Source organism: Argiope bruennichi, chromosome 1 (genome assembly GCF_947563725.1).
Source record: "Argiope bruennichi chromosome 1, qqArgBrue1.1, whole genome shotgun sequence".
Taxonomy (NCBI): Eukaryota; Metazoa; Arthropoda; class Arachnida; order Araneae; family Araneidae; genus Argiope; species Argiope bruennichi.
The window spans coordinates 55,182,285-55,202,392 of NC_079151.1; positions in this window are offsets into that span (position 1 = coordinate 55,182,285).

The window sequence follows — 20,108 nt, forward strand, 5'->3', positions numbered from 1 at the left end:
GTATATCATTCTTGCGCCTTTAAATTTACAGATTAAAATGAAGTAAATTATAAACGTTGCGGTTCAGCACAAAAGTTATGTGAAATCTCCACACATTCATGTTGCTCAAATGGTTTCAGTAAATCAATATGTCAGTATTTTCTATCAACAAATGACGTCTTATATTTCATATTATAAAAAGATATATAAAAGAGTTAACGAACTTATTTTCTCTATCAAATTAGCCCACCATCTAAAATCAGTTTAATAATAATTTTAATATTATTACTTATGCTTTATCTCTCTCAGTCATTCCACCATCCGTCAAGTTGCTGAGGAGGACGTGAAGCAAAGAGGCCCAACCCCACGAGCAGCCTACAGAGAGTACCAGAGGCATCCGGAATGACATCCGGCCCCTCTTGACCTCAACCCACGCCCAGAAATGATTCAGCTGGGAGGTCGAGAGGTTCACTCCACTGTTCATACACTTTGTTGATTCATCTGAAACACTCCGATGTCATACTTATGTCTACATTCCTTTAGATGGAAGTATGAGTTCAACAGGTGTTGGATATCGTTTGAAGTATAACTGAAAACATTCTAAATCTTCAGCTGGAAGTTTCGATTAGTACTGATCAATATGGCGAAAAACTGCTGATAAGCCAGTCGAATAAGGGAATGATCTTTTGTATTTTAATGTTTCCATAATGATAATGACGAGCTTTTTGTATAATTGATTAATATTACTTAATTGATGAATAATTACGCACATTTTAGATGAGTATAAGTGAATGCGTAAAATCATAATTTATTGAGATTCTAGAAATAAATTAATAGAACATTTCTTTGTTAGAATAACACACTAATGGAATAATGTTAACTTGTTCTCTATGATATTATGACGTACTGTTACTTGCAAAATTGCTAGGCAATGGATAAGTTATTTTATAAAATCATCGATTTTTCTAGGTTTGTATATAAAAACTGCCAATATGTCATGATTCTGAAGCGTTCTTGCAGTAAAATGTATGAAAAAAATGTAAATAATTCTTTTCTATCCTAGAAATTAAAGCATTCACATATTTTCATCTAAAATAGAGTACCAGCGTTATTTTTTTTGTATTGAAAATTAATTCTATACCTTAAATGTTTACAAACAATATTAAATTAACGCTATAAAGAGTAAATTCCTTACTGAATATAAACTTTACTGAAATACCATTTTATGTATCAGATTGAGAATTAAAATCCTTGAATCTCAAATTCTGACTAACAAAATAAGTTTTATGATATATAATAATATTCCGATATCTTTTTAAATATTTCATAGTATAATAAAAGATATTAAAACATTTCAGTTGCTTGGATACCTAAACTTGTATAAACATATATCGAATTGTGTATATAACTTGTATAAACAAATATCTTTTTGGTATTAACAGATATCAATACTTGTATAAATATAGGTGATACGCAAGGAAAATAAAAGCATACTTGAAATAAAAACCGATGCACAAAACTAAAGTATTATAGCTAATACAACCATGAATGGTTTAACATATTGGATTTACTGATCAAAGCAAATAAAAACTACAAAAATCAGAACAACTTGAAAATGAACCAATAATATTTGACGTGTATGGATTATTTTTATTTTTTAGCAACTGTAAGAAACTAAATAGCGCAATTCATTATCATTTGACGGAAATTATATATATGTTACTTAAAAAATTATATAATATTTTGAATGTTCATTAAAACAATCAATTTTATGAAATCACTGGAATCATTATTCAGCAATTTTGCAGTTTTTCTAATAATTTTTAATATCCTTTTTGTAGTTATTTTAAAGTTTGTTAAACGAAAATCAAATCCTTCCCAATTAATCTTAGTTAATGTAAAGAAAAATTAATTTCATAAAATGACATGTGACGTTTTTAAAGATTTCCACGAGATAATAAATTAAGACTTCTTTTCATTATATATGTAGCCTGGCTTAATTTGAAATAATATATTAACCTTATTAACAAGGCATTTTAATTTAGTAAGTATTTTGATAGTTTGTCTGAGATTTAAAATAAATATTTTCTACAGTAAATAAAAATTGTTTCACAACTGATAGAAATGCTAATCCTTATTGTTTAAAATTCATACTTGCTGATTAACAGATGATATTCAAAATGATGAATAAATGATATTCATAAAGGATATCAACAAATAAACATTTAATCTTTATGCACACACTTTTGTAAATACAAATAAATTGTGTATGTTGCTTAATGCTTTGTAAATGTCTTCCAATCTTGTATTTCAAATCTTTATCATTTGAATGCTTTATTATGAATTATGTAAATAACAAACATTTTCGTTTGACTAGTTCATGACGCAAGAAACTTTCCAGTCAATTTATGTAATACAAAAATTCAAATCACGAGTTGGGATTTTATATATATAATATAATTTTTGCAGATAATACAATAATAAAAAAAATTTTTTATCCTTGATAGTTCTCTAGAAAAATTATCGCCATTTATTATGTTAGCATAAACATTATAAATAGTTTTCTTGCAAAAGATAATACTGTAATTTCTCCTGTCTTTTAAATATAAAAAATACAGCATGTCTCGTGAAACATGTTCATGTTACGAATTTTTAAAATAAATATAGGAGATGCTTATTTCAATTAAATCAGTTGAGAACTAGCATTTGTTCAACTATTTTTTATTACATTCTTTCTTATTTGAAAAATGTAAAAGATATCTATTTACATATGCGTCAAAATAAAGAATATTTTAAACTTTACAATCTTTAGTTAGAAAATACCACAATAGGAAAATCCTTAACCCGTTGAGGACGTGATCAAGCGTATCTCCCTTCAGGGCCCACGGTATCGTATATATGAAGAGCCTTTCCCACTCCAGGAGCCCCAGAAACCCACTATCACGTATATGAGATTTCAATTTGGAACGTTTTATTTAAATTTTTAAATGGCACTAGATGGCAGTTGAAGTCCGTTATAACTTTGAATTATAATATCTCGCAGAGTGTTGACCTTCAATATACGCTTTCGGTTGTGAACTTTTATTCTTATTTTTTACTTGATCCAAGATACTTAATTTGTCGTTTGCAGTTTTGGGATCGCTACATAGTATTTTGTATGTTTTTGAAAAGTTCTATTTTGTCTTCTCATTACGAAAGAAGTGAGACATTTAGCAGTTGAATTGTATGGCATTGGACCATCATTTGTGGTAAGTCAACCATCTAACTCTCCGACCCGCCCTAAGGCACACGGATTTAAACCAAAAACTGAATGACCGGACCGCCGCAACAGCAATTGGCGGGAACTGTGGTTGAGTCCTAAGGGCCGTCACCGGCCACGGTACAACCCTCCCCGAAGGAAGTACGTCCCGTCATCGATGGGAGGAGCCAGATCCCCCACCTATTAGTGTACCCTCCAGGGTGGCGAGATCCAACCACCATGCCGGAAGCATCTCATCCTCATTTCGAGGTGCCCCCCCCCAAGGGACATCATTTGTGGTAAGGCATTGATTTCTTTTATGCATTCCTAGATTGATGGATTTATTGGCATAAACAATTTTTTTGATAAAATAAAAAAAAGTGTGCATATAATTTAAAGGGACTCCGGTGTTCTTGTTGATTACTTTCGTTCTTTTAGTTTTTTAGAACATGGGAAAATGCTTTAAGATGACTGCTGTTGTATGTGAGAATGAAATATAGAATGTTTATATTTATAACTTTCTTGTTATAATATTTATTTATGTCTGTTATTTGTTTTCGTGGGTCTAGTTAAAAGTTAGAGTGTTTTGTTTATTTCATTCATTTCTATTAACGTTATAGTCTTTATTGATACATATTAAGAAGTAGTATATTACAAATGTTACTTGCAAAATCGAAGTCATTATAAAAAATAATGATTTTATATGAATTTATTTGTGAAATTAGGCTTAACTGCAAAATCTGCGCGGGACCGTGGTGATGCTCCACTTCGGAGCATTCATTGCTCAGAGAGCGCTTCCTTCTCCATGGGCTCATGAAGGGGTTAATAGCGTTTTTCCTATGTTTCTACATTAATACTTTGATACTTCCCCTACTGGTTAAAAATTATGAATGTCTTTATATTATATTGCCATATTCTTATAATATATTTAATATTAATTACAATAATTGCTTTGTAATCAGCGAAAGGCTTTGGGACTATGCTATATATTACAGCAGAGAGAAAATTAAATGTCTAAGTTTTAACCCTCCAACTGCTGACTTGCCCCAACCGGTAGTGCAAATTTTATCCTGGAAGACCAATTTCTATATCAAACGAGGAGTGCAGAATGCAAAATGAGCATCAATCACCATGAATGCTCTCATTTTACACCCCGCACCTTTTGCTTGAAACAGAAACCGGTTGTCCAGTATAAAATATGCTCATTTGACCGAGTTAGTATTGAAAAGGTTAAAGCAGACTTTCCCCCGCTTTGTGGTAAGTTAGGAATCAAAATGTAAAAACTTGCTTATTTTACTAAAAAGGATTTTAAAATATCACTAAACATCACAATAAGTCGTTTTCAGATGTTTAACTGCTGTTTTACTCAAGTACAAAAGAAAATTCAAATTAGGCGAGAAAAAATTATATTTACATAAATAAATATATTCTGCAGACATAAAATACTAAAAGACAATACATGAAATTAAAAAAAATATTTTTGAGCTCAGTGATCAATTCACAATCAAACAATAGTCATCTCAAGACTCAACACATAGTAAAAAATATCGAGACATAACATGCAAGATCGTACTTCTAAGATAAAGTATGCGTGGTAAAAGTGTAGAAATAGATGCGGTTTTTTTTTCCCTATAAAATGTTGTTTAACCCTTTCTAGGGCCGTGGGAAGTATGCTTCCCACCAAATTTATCAATCTTTGTATGAAATTATGTAGGTTGGCATAAGTTCTGACAAATTTTTTTGGTAAGTCAGAAACTTAGATGCTTCAGTTCTTTATCTCAAACAAAATGATGTGTTTTAATTAGCTACTTAATTATTAACCAAATTAATTAATCAAATTAAATTTATCTAATAAACTAAATGAATCCCTTTTCTTATTCTAATTTCAAGCCTAAAAATATTTTAACATAATATGACTAGAAAAAAAATGACCCTTTAAAGGGGTAATTCACATTTTCTATTATTTATATAAAGCCGTTTGTATAGCAGCTTCAGTTTGCAGCATTTAAAAATAAAAATTAAAGACCAATTTTCCAATTTTCCCGAAACTACGAATAAAAAAAAAATCAGAAGAAAAACATTTTGCCTGATAGATTGCGAAAGAAATGACCCTTCTCTAATTAATATATAAATAAAATTTTCTAAAAATGGTCGAAAATCAATATGCAGTTAAATAAAATAATCGATTGAAGAATCGAATCAATGGATTGATAAAAAAAAAATGGAAATTAACTGCCAATATAATTTGATTTCGCCTTTACTATAATTCAGCAATTAAACTTTTTTTTCATTTCCAATCTTGTTTGAATCCAATTTCCAAAAGAATATTTAGAAAGCAAACAAATGGAATAGGAGCGAAAAGAAATTTAATAATCTTAATCTGAATGATGTTTAACTATTACTTCACCTTTACCTTTACCTTTAATTCACTATTGCTTTCAATTCAATACTGATGAATTACTGGAATTAACAATGCGTTAGTTGAAATTTATTTGTTATTAATTATCAAGTGTAACATTTTTCTATATGTGTTTATTAAATAAAGTATTTTAAACAGTGTCGGCTAATTAAAGCACATGGATTAATTTTGTAGCATAGAGCATTACGTTAAATGGAGTGGGAACTGGTAACAGATCACTTCCTAAGTAACATATTACGCGAGCTTGCTTTAATTAACTTAAAAATTTGGTGTGATATAATTCTGCAGTTGCTAAAGGTATGATTATAAACAATTCTATTTCATTGAAAAAAATACTTCATTTATATTTGAAAATTATTGTTATGCGTTTTACTTGTTAATAAAATCATTCAACTGTTCTTCATAATCCAAATATTTCATATGATCTCAAAGATAGAAATCACATGGATCTGGTGATGAAAGTTGCAGATGCAATTAGCCAAAACAGCTACTTAACTGTTAATATGGGCGATTCTTCTTTCTAGATTTGATGTAAACGGAATGTATAACGTTATCTGAAGAGCTGTCCCATTTTTTAAGAATACGAATGACATTAAATAATTTTTTTTCATCCGCTCCCTCATCGAAAGCATTAATGTCATCTTGAAAAGTATTTGAGAAATCATTTTAGCCGAATTTTTGTATATCAAGAACTCTTACTCTGTTTGATTTCTGTTCTAATTCAAAGTAAAAATTTGTTGAAACTCAGTCAAAAATTAATCGACTTATTTATTGGTTTCAATCATTCAAAAAAGACTGATGAACCTCAAAATATAAATAAAATAGTTCATAGAAGAACACGAGAAAAAAAATTGAGTAACACGTGCATTTTCTACCCATGTGAATTGCTTCTGAGTAAAAAAAGTTGTTTGAATTTTTTTTTCCAAATGATTTTTAAGCCAGAGGTTAGGAAATGATTCAATAACCTCTTTACAAAATTTATTTATTAACAAAGATTAAATTTATTTTTAAAAGGTTAACAGGATGTATATGTCTCTTTAGTTAAGGATTAAATTTTTCTGGTGCGAAAATAATTGCTATTTTTTAAGCTATGCTCATTTGAATCACCAAAAATTTGGTAATGATTACAAAATAGAAGTTTATGTTGGTTATTCTGAATCTATTAAAAACCGACCGATTTCCATTGATTTTAAAAATTTCATATAATCTATTTAATATATAATTTATCAATATTTTGTAGGCTTAAATATGTGTGGAAAACTGTTAAATCCAATATACATCACTTCATGTATACATAAAATTTGTACATAACACCGTGCACATAAATGTTCATGCAAGTATTTTTTGTCCTACATAAATGTTTATACTGTCATACTGTATAGTATGTATATAATGTGCCAAATTATTGTGCAGTTAGTGTATTTTATTGCTTATGTGTAAATATTTGTAAGAAATAAATTTGCTTTGTTATTCCTATGCAGTCCTTGTAAACTTTTTTCATTGGAATACTTTTCAATGCGTTCGAAAACAAAATAAAAACAATTATTTTATAAAATTGAAGAATCAAAATTTAAAAATGTGCAAACATTTTTCCTTCTGAAATTTTTAGTGTTTGTACTGTCTCAAATGCAGATATTTTTTTTCCATTTTTTTTTGTTATTATATAATGGGCGTTGAGACTAAAAATGCCACATTTTCTGAGATATTGTTTTATAAAACTTTCATGGAAATTTTATTATTTCAATAAAAGGCGATCAATATAATGCAATTTTAATCAAAATTCATTGGTAACTTTTTATTTTTTGGTAAAATAAAGAAACAAAGTAATACTTTAAAATTTCAAACTGTTCATGCGTATTAAATAGAACATAAATATATTTTATCAGCGTTTTTTTTTCAGTCAAAATGTCCGATTCATAAATGATCTGTTCATGCAGAATTATATCATTATATATTTATACAGCGTAACAGACAAGATTCTGGGATGTAACAGAAAATATGACGCACATGGAGTATTTAAAACTCCAGCACTTAGAAGAAAACGAAACTGTGTCATTCTGCAGCTGTCTAAATGTAAACAAGTGTTAGTGGCATCCTAATATAAATTTTTAAAAACTAATATTGTGCAACGAATAAAGATATCAAAATAATTCTTTTTGCAAACGATTACTTGTAATCTAATTATTGATAAAAGATTTAAAAAATCGCAATTTTAGTCAATTTTTTACATTTTTGTCGTCCATTGTACCCTTATGAGTAATATTGAAAGTATTTTCTTTTAATAATATATCAAAATATGTTTAACATAGAGATGGATTTAAAAAAAGAAATTCTCACGCTTACTGCCACAATCGGTTGTATTCAGTTTAAACTTCAGAAATGAAAATTGAACATATAATTAAAAATATCTCTTCACATAATAAAAAATAATGTGTGTAACACAACACATAATATCCTGTTTCTACAAAACAGTTGGTTTGGTGCAAGCGATAGCAAATTTGAAGCATATGAATTTTAGAGAATAGGGATATGCACCTCAGATAGTTTTCAATTAAAATTTCAAAAATAAGCTAAGTAAATTGTAGTTTTTTTAGCAATAACTTCAGCTAAATTTGCTCCATTTCAAATTCAAACATCTTTCTTTTCAATGATACCAATATAGTTATCATATGATTTTTTTCTGATATTTTAATTTTCAATAAAACTTCCTTTATTGCAATGAAATCAAGAACAATTCTCATTGCTTCATTAAATATATATTAACGCAATGAAGAAAGGATTTTATTTATTATCTTCTCAGTTTACTTGTGGAATAAAAAATAAGAACATACCATTTTTATGGATGTTAGAAGAATTCTGAAAGTTAGAAGAAGAGTTTTTTAATATTATTATACCTTATATAATATTGATTTGTTGTTAAAGGTACTTTCCCTACAAGAGAAATAACTTTGATGACGTTTAAAAGAGATTTTTTTTTTCAGAAAACTGAACAGGATTTGGCTTTTAGATTCCCAATTCATCACAAAAGAGAGGAAAAGTGTGCTTTAAAATTTATGCATTCAAACCCCTGAAAGTTTTAATGTATATTTTGTGATTTTCACTCAAGTTCAATTTATTAACTATTCGTCTGATAATAAATAAGGAATTGTTTAAATATTGAAACATTAGTAGTCTTTGGAGACCGGTTTCTTCGCCGACACTTTTGGTTTTGTTTTAATTCAACTAAATCTCTAATGTATGGCTTGATATTAATGATACCTTCAACAAAAGTTTTTAACTCTATCAATGTTAAAGGCCCCAATCGGCCATTCATCGAAATTACGAAGGCGACCGAGATGACTAGATGTTATTTTGAAATTTCCTCTCCCTCTTCCCTTCATTAATAGTGATTAATTGAACACCAGAGGTATGTAGTTTATTCTTTAAAGATGTTCGAAAAAGACGTCTTGGACGACAGAACACACCTTTGCTAATAGCCATAAGGTAACTAAGGTCTTTTGTATATCCATCTTTTAAGAACACAGGCTATTATTGCGGCTTTTGAGAGGACGATAAGGGATTTTTTTTTCTTATCTTTGAAAACGAAACTCGGGTGCTCTAATATTCTGAAATCGAATGATCTTAGGAAAAAGAGAGTAAAACATTATATACCGAGTGATATTAAAGCCACTTTTTATAGGCTTGCAGAGATTCTGCTTATACTGTATTTGAAAATTCTAACAGAGTCGAGAATTATGGTATCATAATGCTGTTAAAAGAGCAACTGGACAAATAACCAATCTTCTGACTGCAGTCATATTTTTTAAAATTTATTTAGGTCATATTTATTTGAATTTATAGATAAGAGGATTTTAGAGCCTTAACATAAATGAAGTATACCAAAGTAATATTGTGATATGACATAAAATATTGTATTTTTAAATAAACCATTCGTGGTGAAAGAGTAAAAGCAAAGAAGCAACATTTTATAAAATATAAATTTTATGTTGCTTTCTAAAAGCTATTTGAATTTCACTTAAAAGTAAAACGAAAATAGATGATAACATTATTTTCGGTTTTCCTTGGATTTCCAAATGAGATTATCCGAAGAAATTAACCAGGAGAAAAATATTTTACTTACCCGATTAGTCAAGAAAAAGACATTTATCTAATCAGTACACAGATAAAAATTCTTAAAAGTTCCTTAAGAAGTCTGACAGTAAATATGCTAACAAATAAAATTACCAAGCAGCGATTCAGGTTAATGGATTGATCAAGCAAAAAGGAATTAACTTCCAAAGAAATTTGATTACGTCGTTCTGCTATTAAATAATTTATCGATTCCTTCATTTTCAATCAAGCTTAAACCCAATTTCCAAAAGAATGTTTGGAAATTAAGAAAACAGTGCAAAAGAGAAAAAGAATTAGTTTACTTTTAATTAGAATGTCCTTTAACTTACTCCAGTGTTTGAGTTTTTGCTGTACAGGAATTAATGGTGTCTTAATTGCGGTTCATTATTTATTAATTACCGAGATTAACCTCTTTATATACATGTTTATTGAATGAGGTGTTTTATAATGATTCTGATAGTTACAATGCAAAAATGTGTATTACTGCATCTAACAGTAAATAATCTTTGTGGCAGTATTTAATTTTATTGCAGATAATACTATGGATTTTTTTCTATTATTTCAAAGAATGTGAAAACAAAATGTAATGAACATTGCTTCTAAAGTGAGAACCTTCAGTGTCAACATAATAGCGCAACTTAATAAAAAAGTTATCCTAAAGAAATTCAAACATTTCTTTTTATGTTTAAAAAGTGAATCCATTATGGAATTCTTCAGGTCAACAAATCCTTCTGGGTTCTTTTCATAAATTAAGTATTTCATATGATCTAAAGATAGACATCGCATGGAATAACATTTGGTTATAGATAAGCTATAACATGCTCACCAAATAGTCTATAAATGATGTCGAATTCTGTCAGTTCAATTCGGAAAGGCGACGTCCTAAATGAACCAAAATTTACAAATTTTCATACTTACAGATTTTTGGAAAAAACCATTTTTTCGTCACTTCCTAAAAGGCTTCTTTCTTATTTCTTCAACATGCCATTATATAAACAAAAGCTTATATATAAACACAAGTCAAAGAGGCATGGAGGAATGATAGAAGAGAATAAGTTGCTTTTTAAATGTTCCAGAAAGTTTCCCAGATGGAAATAGGAAATTTTGTGTTCTTATAGATGACTGTAATAAAAATATTTTAATTACTGAAATTTTTTTTTTGCTAACTGAAAGTTATAAAAATTGTAAGTTTAATTTTTAAATATATTCCTCTATATTTCTATAGTATTTTCATACATTTAATTACTTTATTTGATGAAACTTCGCAACTGGACGCATATGTCTAACTACATGAAGGACAAGCATTCAGAAAAAAAAACTGAGGGCGGAAACTAAGGAATCAAAACTAAGTTTATTTCTTTAACAAGGGTTAAAGAAATAAACACTTGATCCACGTTTCTGGAAATCTGCATATGTATATATGAACATTAACTTCTTTGGATAAATTTAATTTTTTAATAATTCAATTTAAGGTTTCATTTGATAACTTAAAGTTCTCTTTTCAACCACAATCAAAAAAAAATATGACAATTTCTAGTTTGCCGCTTCTAAATGTAGTTTTACTCTTTTCAATTTAAAATAATTTTACACATGCCATTTCAATTTTTACCAATCATATGTATTTGAAAAAAATTAAAAAAGAAAAAGTTAACTTTTCTACTATAATTAAATTCCTCCTCAAATGGCTCTAACCTTTTTTTTATTTGCACTTAAAATAATCTCGTAGGTAATTTTTACATTTCTCTTCGACACATATCATTTACAGCATTTCAAAGTTGTTTCTTCCTAAATGATCTATCTTATTAACTTAGAAGATTAATGGAATTCCTAATAAATTAATCTGTCGGAGTCTTTTCTATTACACAATCAGGTGTTGCGAAGCCGAGATGAGTTATTTCGACAGCTAATGAGCAAATAATGAGGTGATTAACAAAGCACTAATGGTTATTGATTGGGAGCAAGTTTTCAAAGTTTCATTCAACAAAGATAATGGGGGATTTCCGAATTAGCTTTACAGGTGATCGACTTTAAGAGATCGTAAGGAGTTGGGTTTTTTTTTATTTGATGATTAAGTTAAAATGACCTGCCTTGAAGCTATACTGGCATCTATATAATGTCATGTCAATGATTTATCATTTATTTTGTTGCAATAAAGTAAATATCGTAGTATTATTGATTTAGAAAGCAAAGATGAACTTACTATTATTTTCTTGATAGATTTTCTTAACCTTGAAATGAAGTTTTGGTGACCTCTAATGATCAGATGTTTTTGATAATGAAATGCGAGGAAAGCCGCTTCGTTGTTAAAGTGTTAAATATTCATTGTTTTCAAGAAAAGTCTTAATAAATATTAATGTTATGAATAGATTGTCTTGATTATTTAGGGTCTGCTCATACCATATATCGTTATATTAAATGCATGAATGAATGAATGAATTCAATACCAATGGGAGTAGTCTCCCGAAATCTTTCTCGCATGTTCTCTAATAAAGATGTTACCATAGAGACCGCTTTGCATGCCATTGAAATACAATAGGGACGAAATATTAACCTTGGCATGAATCTATAGTGTCATCTTTGGCGATTAATCTCTGGCATGCAGTTAATATTATCCGAAAATCGAATTTGTGTTCTAGATCGTTTTTCCAGACCGATTGAAACAAAAATTTGAAAAAGAACTACATTTGTAGTCACAAAATCACATAATAAATTTGATTTAAGCCATTGCGACTTTGAGTTATCAAATTTATGTGTTTCTAAAATTACAGACTGCCAATCCTTGATGAATTCGGCTCAAAATTTGATAAGTATATAGACTACACATATACTATAGGTGCATTGAATTGCCTCTATTTAGTTCTTTTTGTATTTATCGTGGTAATATATATTCGAATAGTCGAATAGACAGACTTCCTCGGAACGGATTTGGTTCAAATTTGGAAATCTACAAATGTGGTGTAAAGACCATGTACCAAATTTCATAAACCTAATTCCAAGCGTTTATGATTTATCTTTATCACAGACAGATGGACACTTTCCAAAAATGAGTTTAAGATAAGCGATTTTTGAAATGTGGAAATTCATGAAATTCTTGTGTTCTAAATTTTTGACGATTATTATACTTTTTCTATACAATGTATACTAGGAAGCAATAAATTTCATATAGGCCTTAATAAACTGGATAATAATTAATGATTTTAAAAAAGGTAAAAATTATATTAAATTTTTACCTTTAATAAATTTTCGAGCAAAAACAACTTTTGAGGAAATTGTGACAATACCATACATTAATTTTTTTTTAAATGCAAGATAGAATTTAATAAATGTGCTTTTGTAGTCCCCGGGGGGGATTTTGAAAATAAAGTTCACTTTAATCTTATATATTCGTTACAGTGAGAAAAAGTTTGAATTAAGCTGTGAATTACCATTTGAATGGGTCTGAAATCCAATCAGCTGTTTATGCAGAACTTAAGGAACTGGATCAATGATTCGATTTTTGAATCTCGTCACTAAAGTGCAGGGAAATCGAGAAAGAAACATTTTCTTTTAAAGAGGATCTTCACCCCCCCCCCACATGATGTTTGGTTTTTCTCTAAAGTGAAATAAAGAAATCTCGAAGAACTTTTTTTCTTCGTTACGGAGCAGTTTGAAAAAGTAAAAACAGTAAACTAATGTTGCCAGATTTATCTTTCGTAAAATTCTGTATGTTGTTTGTGATTCTTTTTCAGATCTAAATGGTTTTTAAAATTTTGCTGAATTTGAAATGAAGTTTTTCGAAAAAATTTTTCACTAATTCTCCAGTTAATTAAATGTTACGTTATAAATTAGGTTAATAATAATATTATAATTCACTTCAATTTATCAGATTTCTTAAAGTAGTATGCAATGGAACATCCGGGGATAAAAGAAAAAAAACTTCGAAATAACTCGATGATCAGTATCGTGTAATAATTCTATTTCAAGGACATTATGACATATTCTAAATCTCCACTTTCCTACATATTTTTTAATCACAATTCGTTTTGAGAAAATTGATCGTTTTCATTATTACTTTTCTTTTCAGAAATTTTTTTAATATTAAAGTTTATTCGTTTGCTATAAATTATACATCTTTTGAAAAACATTAATCGAACATTTCTGAATACAATTTGACTGACATGATTTGACATTATGTTTTGTATTAAAGACATAATTAAATATTCTTCTCTAGAACTTAATAATTAGTTTATTTTCTCTACTATAACTCAAAGAAATACTAAAATTAGGTTTAAGATTAATCTTTAACCACATTACCTCGCCATTTGTCCTTAACTGAAAGTTCTGCTTTCCATTCATTTTGTGAAAACTTCCCTTCACAACATATTTGGTGATTCTATACTGACATTCTCTTCTCTATTTAACTTTCATTAATTTAAATAACTAAAGCTTCCATTCTATTTTAGCGTCGCTTTCATTAAACCTTTTGCGTATACAAAGGTAATTGTTTTCCATGCAGTGTATTTCACGCTTATTAATCATAATTAAGAGTTTTGAAATTATTCAGTTTCGGAGTTGTTTTCCAAACTTCAGGATTCAGAACAAAATTTTTTGTATTGTTCTGTTTTGTTTTACGTAACAACGTTTTTGTTTTTTCAGGCGACAAAATAAAAATAATCTAAATTTTCAAGTATCTATCAGAGCAAATAAGCGAAACATTTTTTTTTTGTAGAAAATTTTTTTGAAAAAAAAATAGGTATAATTTGAAAATAAAATAGGTATAATTGCCAATTTATAGCAAATAAGTTTAAAAAATCGTTATTTTAAAAAAAATTAATATATACTATAAGATTTAAATTTGTTTCATTCGTGATTATAAAAAAAGTAATAAAATTAAAAAAATCCTAAATTTGTTGTTCAAAATACATAATTATATCAATAAGAAAATTCATTTGTAACTATTTTCAACTTAGTAAAATGCATTCAAGTTAGTAATAAATATGTTACATTTGATATAATATTCTATACATCAATTTTGATGTATGCTGTTACGTAGCATGATATTAAAATAAATAACTTGATGGGATAAATAATTAACATTTCTGCTTTCAAAAATGCTGGCAATTCATTTTATGAAAATAACTGATGCAAAACATTCACTTGTTAGTTCCGTAATATGTTTTTCCAAAATCATTTATTTGCACGGTGGTTTATTTGACTTATCACTTTTCATTTGGTTTTTTGAAAATTATACATTTTTTTCTTAGTGAAAGAAAGATGGATAAATATTTTTTATTTTTTATTTTTGAATGTTTACTGAATGGTCTCATCGAATTTTGAGTTATTTTCCCCGTGCTCTAATTAATATAATTCCCTTTTTATGAAATATTAAATCAAGGAGAATTGTGTGAGCACACTAAGCCTGCATGTGGAAAACAAGTTTAATTAAATTTTGAAAAAGCTGAAATTAAAGTAAAATGATTCAATAAATAATTAATCATTAATATGTAGTAGTATGTTCGCACAGTTGTATAATGAGATGATCTTATCGTTATATTAAATACGTACACACAGAATTAAAATTCGAATAATACCAATGCAAAACGCATTATAATGTTGTAGGATCATAAATGAATTGAAATGTGCAATAGCAAATAGAAAATATGTTTGAATTTATTTATCACAGTATTATAAAATATTAATTCTTCCATTAATAGAGAAATGTGTATAATATATTATGTTTAAAATAAGGAAAAAAAATTAACTCATTTTAGTCAATATTTTTCACTAAATATTATAATTCGAATCAACCAATTCAAGTAACGCAAGTTCGAGCCTGTTTATCTATACCTGAATTTAATCTCGCCATCTGTACCTTTTCTCCACATTAAAGGATAGGAAATTCAATGTATATTTTAAATATAGATACTTATAACTATAAGCAATTAAATGACATTTCAATGCGCGTTGAACTAAAAAAAAATTTAACCTCCAAATAAAATAAAATAATAACAAGTTTTGTTTATAATTCTTGTTGCTGTTGGGAAAAATGCTTCCTTTACTATTTTCTTAAAAATAGTTATTTCTAGGCAATAGGTAAATTTTGTCTCTCATTTAAAGATAATTCAATTAGCAGGCGATATTTTTCGCTTCTCTGAGAACGGCTACTTTATTACTATTTTCATAAATAAGAATGCAGAAAAATAATTTTTTTCAAAGCATGTTGTCATTTTCCAACATTCTGAATAGTTTTAGGACAGATTTGCAAATAATCTGATATAGAATCGATTGTTTTTGAAGGAAAAAAATGTATCTTTATAACTGGCATAAGCAAAACAACATTCCTTACATGCTATTATATTAATTATAACTCAATATAAATTTATACCATTCCTGAGGTTTACTCGAATGACATACATATCGTACGCATTCAAATATTCATTCAAGAACTGTTTCTTTAGCCAAGTTTCCACAGTGTCAATTATTACATTTTTTTAAAATAAGTTTTTAAAAAATACTTAGCAATCTTTTTCTAAGAGTATTAATTAGTGGTCAAAATGTTTCTGGATAATGAATTTCTCAAAATTAAAAACTTATTCTTCGAGCTCATTTTAAATAAAAGTAATTGATTCCATTTACGATTATTTTTTTTAAAAAAATCGCGTTTAAAATTTGAGAAAACCATTTGTGGAAGAATAAAACAAAAAAAAAAATGAATTATTTATAAATTATACTCAAATTTTGCTAATCATGTCCTGCGATATATTGATATCTATTTAGATAACTATAAAGTTTTAATAATTACAAAGCTTTTCTGTATAATTTTTCGCAAATGTGCAAACGGCGCATTCAGAAATAAATGTGCATGGTATAAAATTAAATATTGAAAATGTAACAATTTCTATCTGAGTGAAATTCTTATATTTATTTTATGTTTTGTTAATTTTATACATATATATAAAAAGTAAACCGTTTTTAATCTGTTTAATAATTTGAATCACAATCTCTAAGGATATTTGAAGCAAATCACAAAGAATTTCAAAGGATTAAAACCTTTGTTCTGACACAATAACTAATTTTTAAAAAAAAATTTTTTTCAGCCTTCAGTCGCTCATAAAAAGTTGAAAATAAGGACATACTTCTTCGGAAATTGTTTACTTTCATTAATAGTTTTTCTGTTCCAGTCTTCCCTTTTCTGGCACAATCGAATAAAGATTCCATTGTATCCAAATGCCTAAAGAAATACTATTTCCAATTTTTTAAAAATTTCTTTATTAATTATTAATTTTTTAAATATTATAAATTTTTTTTAATTTCTTTTCGCAGAATACAATATATTTCTGTAATTTATTTACTAGCTCTATAACATCTCCCAAAAAAATTCGAAACTTTTTAATTCAAGAATTTTATTTTATAATGCTTGAAAAGAAGTTCTTTTGTGATAAGTTAAACAGAGATTCCAAGGCCTTAGTTCTTTCGTTGGACACTTTTATAAAACTTACCTAGAGAAGCAATGTCTTAGAAAAAGTTATTTTTAAAAGATGAATCATTCATTTTGTTAAATGAGTCGTGTAAAACTTTTATAAAGGCCTTTTGTGGTCTTCGAATTATGGGCTTCATTCCCTTTATTTATCCATCTCCTTAATAACTGATAAAGGTTTATATAAACACTTAAATAAAGCAGAAGAACTGCAATGTTCAATAATTTTTTTATATTAGAAGAGATAGAGCAAAAATAATAAAAATAGCAAATATTATCTATATCCTCAAATTTATCAGAATATTTATTATGAGTAATAAATATTCTGATAAATTAGTAGCAAGGAAAGCTAACAAAGAAATATATTTAATCAACAAAATTTGCGATTTTTTTTTCTTTTATTCTGTTACTATAAAGGATTCGGACGAAAACAGGTGGATGGTATACTTTGATGTACGCCATTTCATTAGCAGATGGAGTATATTTTAAATTGTATTTCTTTCTATTTATTAATAATCATTTCATCAAATTCTTTATTATTTTTGTGTTATTTGTATTCTTTTAATTATTTCTTCTTTTTTACTTTAATTTCTGAATTAAAGTTAAAAAAAAATTACGGGAAGCAAAAACATTCATAACATAAACAAAACTTATGCGAAGTAAATAAACACTGTTTATTATATTTTTCCGAAAATTTCTAATTTATTAAATTTAGGGCACAAACACATTCATGGGAATCTTTGAAAATAAGTATCAGACATATATCCTGCTGTGAAAGTATGCAAATGTATTTTTAAGATTCATTATTACAGATGCAATATATTTCATATTTATTACTATAACAAAATTTTCAAGCATCATTATTTAATATAAGGCATTAAATGTATTGCCCATCAGATAGAATTAACCAGCGTAATTGAACTGTTTTCGTACAGTCGTTCAACAACAACAAGAACAAAATGAAACATCTCAACAACTTTATTATTTTATCTTCACATTATTGGTTTTCGTGGAAATGACTTGAAGGAATGGGTTGTTCCAATTGAATTAATGGAAAATACGGTAAATCAAAATAAATCAACTATGTTATAACTATATTAATTAACTAGGTAAATCAGTTTGTCGATTGACACAAGTCTATCTTCTTGAGTCATTTACATTGATGCCAAATTTGTGCACGTGTGACAACAACAACAAAAAGTTACAGATGTGTTCCTTTTTTGTTATTGATAGTTATACTAACTATAAGAATTTCGAGAGGAAATTAAGCAGAGAGCCCGGAATTTCGCAATCTACAATATGACCTGTGTTTAACCATTAAAAGTCGTAAGTCACGTCTCACGCAACAATAACACTTTGCAAACTACGTCATGTACAAAAATCTAGAGTCCGATAAGGACTAAAATTTACTCATTTTACATTTCTACAATCGACAAAATTGAATTGTTTCAACATTGAATTCAATAATAAGGATCTATTTGTGTCACATATGACAAAGAATGAATTCCTGGTTTCAATGTTTGTCACATAACAAATGGCACCCATGTTGAATGCATAGAACAAAATTTTGCACTTTAATTTATCCATTGATGCATCGTATATTTATCTATGTTGTTTGTTAGAAATCAATATTTATAACCTGTTCCTTCGTTTTGAAAAGCCTTTTATTCAGCTCCCTTGCATCACATTTATTTTATTAATTAATAACATTCTGAACCAAATCTGAATGTTAAGACTTTGTAAATAACACTGAGACTTCCTTAATTTTGAAAAAACAGAATTGGTGCTGTTTATTCTAGATTTAAATCTTCAATATTTACTCTTAATTTACCGGGAAAGGGAAGAAATATTATTTACGGAAAGTAATTGTATTCAAACAAAGATCTTAGATATCTTTGATTATGATATCAAAGATCATATTGATATTCAGATTTATAGCACATTATATACCTCTGGTTATTTTTGCATATTCTAATCAATTGCGGCAAACTTTTTAAAAATTTATTTAATAGCAGGAATTTTCAGTTTCATTCATTTCTCACCGTTATTTGAAATTAAAATAAATATTCAATAGTTTTATGTGAATAATTCTTATTCTTAATATTGGGCTTGGCAGTAAAATACAATAAGCGTTTTTTAATTTGTTCAGAAAATAATTCTTTGGGTATCGTATAAATATCGTTTTATGTAACGGGATATTATTTTATTTTCATTAAAACATGAAATTAATTAATAAAGATAAGCGCTGAAATTTAAAATATTTACATTATAACTCTTTTTTTGTGTCTGATTTAAAGATATGTTACCCGTAACGGTAAATGAATAACGATATAATATTCTCGAATCTTGTTTACCTTGACATAAATTGTTGAAGATTCATTGTTCTGATTTTTGTATTTATTGAGACATTATTTGAAGCAATGAATAAATTTGATGTTGAAATTAAAGAATAACGATCCTGTTTAAATTTATTTTACGAAAACAAATACTGCTTCATTTTGCATTGGCTTAATATAAGAATCACCAAATTGTCTGTTGTTTTATTATGGAATTGGGAATATATGCAATGGTTTGTTTATAAATAATAAGTTATGAAGTCTTTAAAAGCTTAATTAACAAAAGATGTAAAAGTATGAAGTTATATTATTTACATTTTATATAATTTTTTTCTCCAGATTTCTAAAAATTGATACTAAGTACCCTTGATTATTTCAATGGCATTGTTCTATCTACAAAATAAAAACATAAAACGTGAAAAATCTTAAAGTTTTCGGAAATATAAAACAATAAATAGTTTTACAATCGAAGAAAAGAGTGTCTAAAATACCATTTTAAAATATTTCAATAACGCACGAAACAAGAAAATTTTGGAATGGGAAAATTCACGCCGAAAAATGTTTCTCATC